This window comes from Hibiscus syriacus, unplaced genomic scaffold, assembly GCF_006381635.1.
Source record: "Hibiscus syriacus cultivar Baekdansim isolate YM2019G1 unplaced genomic scaffold, ASM638163v2 tig00110122_pilon, whole genome shotgun sequence".
Taxonomy (NCBI): Eukaryota; Viridiplantae; Streptophyta; class Magnoliopsida; order Malvales; family Malvaceae; genus Hibiscus; species Hibiscus syriacus.
In genome coordinates, this window is record NW_024062598.1 from 1,171,457 (window position 1) to 1,178,590 (window position 7,134).

A 7,134-nucleotide genomic window follows, 5' to 3' on the forward strand; every position below is an offset into this window, starting at 1 on the left:
GTTTAATCTTGCTATGGGGTTTGTGATGGATGTCACATATCATGACTATATGACTGCTTTGCTTGAGATGCGATAGGAATTTGATGCAGATTCTGCTTACCCGTCACTTACTAGTTTGGTTGACTAACCTTTCAATGCCTGCTTGAACAAAGCTCATCATATTCTCGATCCGACATTGCGTTACACACACCTTTTCTTGGCTTATAACTACTCAGGAAGAAGACTACTCAGGAAGAAATGACTCTTCTTCTTCCTGAGTAAAACTGAACTTTTCTTCTTTGTTGTATGTTAACCAGTAGGAAAGTAACCTTGGGCGTGGTTTCCCGGGCTTTCGAGATCGTTATCCAATCTAATCTCCAACTTATCCTCAGTCCCTACATTATTCATCTTGCTTCTCGTATAGATAATTTTGATGTTACACAATTCACTTATGCATTTTTTATGGATGGCTTAGATGAGCGGTGCTTAAACTAAATGGGATTACTTGTTAGTACATTTTTCGTACCTTACTTCGTTCCAATGGGTGTGATGACCCCTCAAGGAGAACGAGTCTTCATCTGTCGTAATGCACCACAACCGCCACTGGAAGCACGTCGCCCATATATGCAAACACAAATCGATGAAGTCCATGGTCGCCTCTACATAGTCAAGACGAACATAGCCAAGATCCTGTCCTATCTCTGTCCTAGCACCTCTCATCGTGGTTGTGGTCGTGGTCGCAAACGCCACTAAACACGGGGAGTTCTCTCTATTCCTTCTCTTGCACTTTCATTTTACGTATTGGGACAATAAGCTTTAAGTGACGGGTCGAGTGTAGTTGAATTTAACCTTGCTTATCTCTGTTTTAAACTATAGTATGCCTTGGTTGAAATTTCTGTTGAAATCCTTCGGCTTTTTTAAATGTTTTAGTATGCCATGCTTGCTTGAGATCACTATTGTTTGAGGTTAGATATTCATAATAGTGGATGGCATGAGTAGTTAACCAAATTTGAGTATATTCACATTCTTTGTTTTCACCATATTTTTAAACCTGAGTCTTTCTACTTTTATCTTTTTTTTTTCTACCCAAGTTAGCCAATAAATGATCATGATCCAAACAAAAAAAAAATCAAAAAGAAAAACAAACAGAAAAAGAAAGGTTCAAAACAAAAAAAAAAATTAAAAGAAAGAAAACAATAGTTTGAAAAAAGAGAGAAAAATGATGGTTTGTTTGATTCATTCACTTTGTTGCATTTATTTTTGCGGAATAGATCTTATTATTTGTAATCTATTGTCTTTATCTTTAATCTCGTTTTAGCCTTATCCCTACCTTTACCCTTGCCCCCTTACAACCTATTCAAGACCCTTTGATTATTGCATTTTGTTCTAACTAGTAGTGGAGATTTTATTTTCTTATAGTTCTATGGAAATATCATGTTTGGTTTCTGTCGCGACCGTCTTTCGGTTGGGCCCGAAATTAGGCTTCGACTTGGATTAAATGAGTTGAAGTTGCCACCGATCATTTATTTTAAAACAAATGGGTTGATCGAATACCCTATTTCTTACCTCATCTGCATATTTCCAAAGATGTGTGGGATTCGAGAGTCGAATACAGTAAAGGAAGGGTTAGCACCCTTAAACTACCCCTTCGGTACTACGCAATTTCCAATTGTCTTAAATTAAGAAAATTGTAATTTAAAATTAAAAGGTAAAAATACGATCCCAATTACTTACCTTAGATAGTTTTAAAGGTGTACCCTTAAGAGAGCCAAGAAACGTGTTAGATAAAAAGGTAAGAAATAAATAAATTAAATTAAAATGAAGAAAAAACAAATTAAAAAAAAGATAAGATAAAGAAAGCAAAGATAAAATAGTAAGTAAAATAAAAATATATATATAGAAAATATAAAAAAATAAAAAGGAAAAAATATAAATAAAACAAATAAATAAAATAATAATAAAAAAGTAAAAATAATATATATATATATAATAAATAAAAACATAAAAAATAGTAAATATATATATAAATTAATAAAAAAGATAATAAAAAATAACATATATATATATGTAATTTAAAAAAATAAAAATATATACTAAAGTAAAAAAGAAAATGCATAAAATGTAAAAAAAAATATTACATGAAAAAAAAGAAAAATAACAAAGCAATTAAATAAAATGAGTAATAAGGGAAATGTACGTATAAATAAAGTTAAATAAATAAAATAATAATAATTAAAACGTAAACGTAAGGGGCTGAATCAAAAGAAAAAACAAATTGATGGGCAAATTTTGAAGAAAAAAATTTATTTAGGGGGGAGAATTGAATATTTAAAAATAGGAACACGCCTCGGGGGTAGATCTAGGTTTGAAACATCGAAACCCCACCCATTTTTGGTCATCGACACAACCCACGTTTTGGGTTATTCGAACCAAATCTCAAGAAAAATAACATGCACATACGAGAAATGAACGAATCAAAAAAAGATGCTACCTTTTATTTCCTTTTCGAATCGTTTACAATAGTTTTGCCTTTGTATTATTTCGGGCTTTCCTCTGTATTTTGTATGTAAATTGTGTGTTACAATAGTGAGTTACAATGGCTATTTATAATGATTGTGGATCTTATTTTAAGGAGTTTGAATCATAGTAGAACTCTATCCTATTTTTAGGAGTTTGAATCCTAATAAAACTCTATCCTATTTTTAGGAGTTTGAATCCTAGTAAAACTCTAACGTTATGTTTATTTTCTGAATCCCACTAAATTGGGGTTGTTGAGAGTGTTATACCCGGACGAAAAGGTGTGTTTATAGCTACCCCTCTTTGCCCATAGTCGTGTAACGGGGATAGGGCAAAGATTAAAAGACACACTTTTCATTTGAAAATTGACTCTGATGTTTCAATAACTCCCTATCGAATTGAGTTGCAGATGACTCCTTTGTCGTGAGGTCGAGTTGAACTGGAAGCTTCTGAGCACGATATCATTCGTCATGAAGTTGAAATCGAACTCAAAGCTCTTGGCGAGTGGCCTCTGAATCGTCTTCTGGCTCAAGATACTTCGTCGTGAAGGTAAAACTTGACCTAAAGACTTTGGTGTTGATGTGTTACAGATGACTCATTCGTCGTGAAGTTGGGTCAATCTGTTTGTGAAGTTGGAATCGTATAGGACCCCTTCGTCGTGAAGTTGAGTCTGGGTATTGGATGTCCTTCGTTGTGAAGTTGAAATCCAATGTAAGTTGCACTGTTTCGAGGCCAATATCCTTCGCTGTGAAGTTGAAATTGACTCTGAAACTGGAAACTTTGTTGACAGACGCTCCTTCTTTGAGTTGGATATCCTTCGTCATGAAGTTGAAATCCAATCTAGAGATGGATTCTGTTTGTGTGCACGATTCCCTTTGTCGTGAAGTTGAAACCGTGGGTGGTCCATTCGTTGTGAAGTTGAGCCTCAAATTGGATATCCTTCGTCGTGAAGTTGAAATCCAAGTAAGTTGTATTGTTTTGAGTCCAATATCCTCCGCCGTGAAGATGAAATTGGCTCTGAAACTGGGAAGCCCCTTGTTGGTGAAGTTGAGCCTCAAATGGCATGATATCCTCCGTCGTGGGGTTGAAATCGTGGATGTGTGGGTACGATATCCTCCGTCGTGGAGCTGAAATCGTGGATGGCCCTTTCATCGTGAAGTTGAGCCTTGACTTGAATATCCTTCGTAATGAAGTTGAAATCCAAGTGTTGTACGTTGCGGGTGGACACGAGTCCCTTCACCGTGAAGTTGAAACTGTGGATGACCCCTTCGTTGTGAAGTTTGGCTTCGAGTTAGATATCCTTCGTCGTGAAGTTGAAATCTATTCTCGAGCAAATTGTGTCACTTCGAGTTCAATATCCTTCGCTGTGAAGTTGAAATTGACTCTAAATGAAACTGAAAAGTTGTTTGTTTACAATCAGTCACCCCTTTGCTGTGAAGTTGAGCTTGTGTTGTCTCAGGACCCATATCCTTCGCTGTGAAGTTGAAATTGGCTCTGAATTAAACTGAAAAGTTATTTGTTGACAGTCAGTCACCTTTTCACTGTAAATTTGAGCTTGTGTTGTCTCGAGTCCAATATCACTCACTGTGAAGTTGAAATTGACTCTGAATGAAAATGAAAAGTTGTTTGTTGATAGTCAGTCGCCCCTTCGCTGTGAAGTTGATCTTGTGTTGTAAATTTCCTTTAAATGAATGATGGTCCCCATTCGCGGGAAAGCCAAATTTTGTTAACCAGATATCCTCCATCGTGGAGTTGAAATCTGGCTTGAAAACCTGAACAGGATCCGTTCTGAATTAGCTCTCGAACTCGTCTGAAGTTTATTCTAAGATCTGTAGATCTTTCAATATGTTAAATTATTTGAGGTGTAGCTCCTCGCTGCTGAGTTAAGCAACCACCATCGATTTTTTACAAACTCTTTTGAATCAGGTATCTTTCACCTTGAAGTTGAAACTTGACTCTAAAGCTACAAACAATATGTATGTGAAAAAAATGATAAATATGATGCTCTAAAATGTATGCATAATGAATTAGTTATTGTGTTATTCATCAGACATAATATCATTTTTTTCTGCTAGTTCCTGCATGTGGAGGAAAGACCTTTAGAAGATCTGATCGTTCGCATCAAGATTTTGAATCCCCCAAGATGCCCCAATATTCGATGTTGAATTTCCAAAAATGCCCCAACATTTGATGTTGAATCTTTTAAGGTGCTCCCATTGTTCCTCATTTCTTCCTTCAACATTAATTCTAAGCATGAGATTAGTGTATGAGAGCCATATGTCATTTACCAAGATCCACTCTCGAGAGATTGTCTTGTTTGAAAAAAAATTATTCTTTCTCTTTTATTTTCAACATTATGAAAATATCAATTAAAAGAGTTTCGAAAAATGTTTAACCAAAAGTTTTGAAAATATTGCCCTTTTCACGGTTTTACAATTAAGACGAATCATAAAACTAGAGTTTATTGGATATCAAAGAATTAATTACTTTGTTATTCCTTCAATAAATTATAGCTATTTGAAAAGTGTCAAGATCAAAGCTATCTTTGGGAAATGGTTAAACAAGGGAAAAAAGTCTCAGGTTATTGTGTTTAGTCAATGGTTTGGCATTTTTGTTTATTTGTTTCTCAATGGTTTCATGGGGTAGCTCGCATGCTCCTTTACTGGAAGTGTTCTCCAACTCCTAGCTTTTATGGTCACACTCAGATTGGGCGATGCCTTATCAAGGAATTTGTATGATCGCCTCAGCTGCACAATTTTTATATTCGAGCCGCCTTTTTAGGTTTTCAACTCGAATCCTCCTTTGGTTTCAAGTCATAATCAGAATTTACGTCTTGAACCCCCCTTTGTTATTTTTCTCTATCATGCATTAAAGATTTTAAAAAAATTTGCAAATAAAGATTAATCCTGATGGATGGGATGAAATCTGAAGATAGTCTCTTCTGTTCAAAAATCCATGTATGATCAGAAGGGACTTTTAAGGCACGCAATGTAGGCCATGGTTCATTTTTATGAAAGAAAATGATAAATAGGCCCAAACAAGTGTTTCAGGGTATTGAACCAAGGATCAATTCATTTGGATGCCTTCAATCCTGTCTTGCTAAATTTGAATATGCTCATATGTGTTTCTCTTGATTTTCTCTGGATGCTCCATGATCTTCAAGTGAAGTGATTCTGGAATGATTATGCTTGATAAATCTCATAATTTGAATCTTGATGCGTCATTTGAATCGAGAGAATCTTTGCGTATGTGTCTTGGTTTCTTTTTTCTTCACTTTTTCCTTGATTTTTATTTCTCTTTTTTATTTTCTCTTTGTTTTTCCTTTGTTTTTTCTCTTTTTTTGTTCTTATTGGATCTTCACACTTGACATTTGGTTTCTCCTTTGGATTGATGACGTCACTCATGTGAGCTGATTTTTTCCACCTTGCCCCCCAGTATGGAGGGTGATCCTTGGTTAGGGTTGAATCAGAAGAAAAATACTATAGGCTCAAAAGGGGACACAAGGGATATATATTTTCTCCTGTTGTGAAGGGATGAAGAAAGAAAGTCGTTCATCATTTCATTCATGGAAGTCTTAACAGAAGAGGTATCCCCAGGGGGATAGATTTTCAGGATTAATTTTATTCACATGAAAACAATGTAATTAATGCAAGATAGAATTATTTCAAATGAATTATTCTTTCTGCTTCTTACTCCCTACATGTCTCAATGTTAAGGCTCCCTGCGAAATGGCCCGAGTTAGAAGAATGCTCATGTTCAAATGAACAACTAATTGCCTTATGTCTTAATGGTATAAAAATGTCAATTTTGAGTCTAAAAAGACAGTGGTGTGACTTTATTGACTCAAAGAAAGTTTCAAAAGTTTCAAAGGGTGGTAATGTCAAAATCTGGTCTTGTGGTAATGATCATGAATTATTTTTGGTAAAGAATCAAGGTATTTTATTTTGGGATTTGAGACATGATAAGAAAGGTCTAATCTTGCCATATGTCAAAAATCTATAAGTCTTGAAGAATTAAAAGAATCCTTAATTCATTTAATATTTGAAGAACTAAAGATTAAAATTTGTTCAATTATTCCACCTTAGAAGGTATCATAAATTCAATCGTTTAAAAGATTAAACAAACATGAAATATCAAAAGCGTGTTCAAACAAAACAATGCTCTAAGTGCAAATGGTATATGCAATGCCCCCTTCTTCGGCTGTCCATGCCCCTGAATCCATCAGGTTTTGGATCTTGCGCTTCGGTGCCTTATAGTTCTTTGAGGAATGTCTGAAGCTTCCTATGTGGTAACTGCACACAGCTTCAACATTGTAGCCCTTAGGATATGGGGATTCTGTTCTCAGATCATCCTGGCAGGCTTTGTCTTACAATAAGCTGATCAGGCTCCTACTGTATTGATTTTAGTTTTTTCTTTAATTGTTGAAATCTTGCTTCCATGTGGTGTCACGTGATTAGGACCACTTCATCGAATCCTCCCTTAAGAAATTTCATATTTATGAAAATGCTTAAAAATGAAATGTAGCTGCAAAATGCAAAATGCAAAAATGCATGAAATGTTCGAGGCATTGATCCAAAAACATGTCTGTTATTATAAATAATCCTTATTGGGACAAAACTATTTTATCTTTTAAGAGAC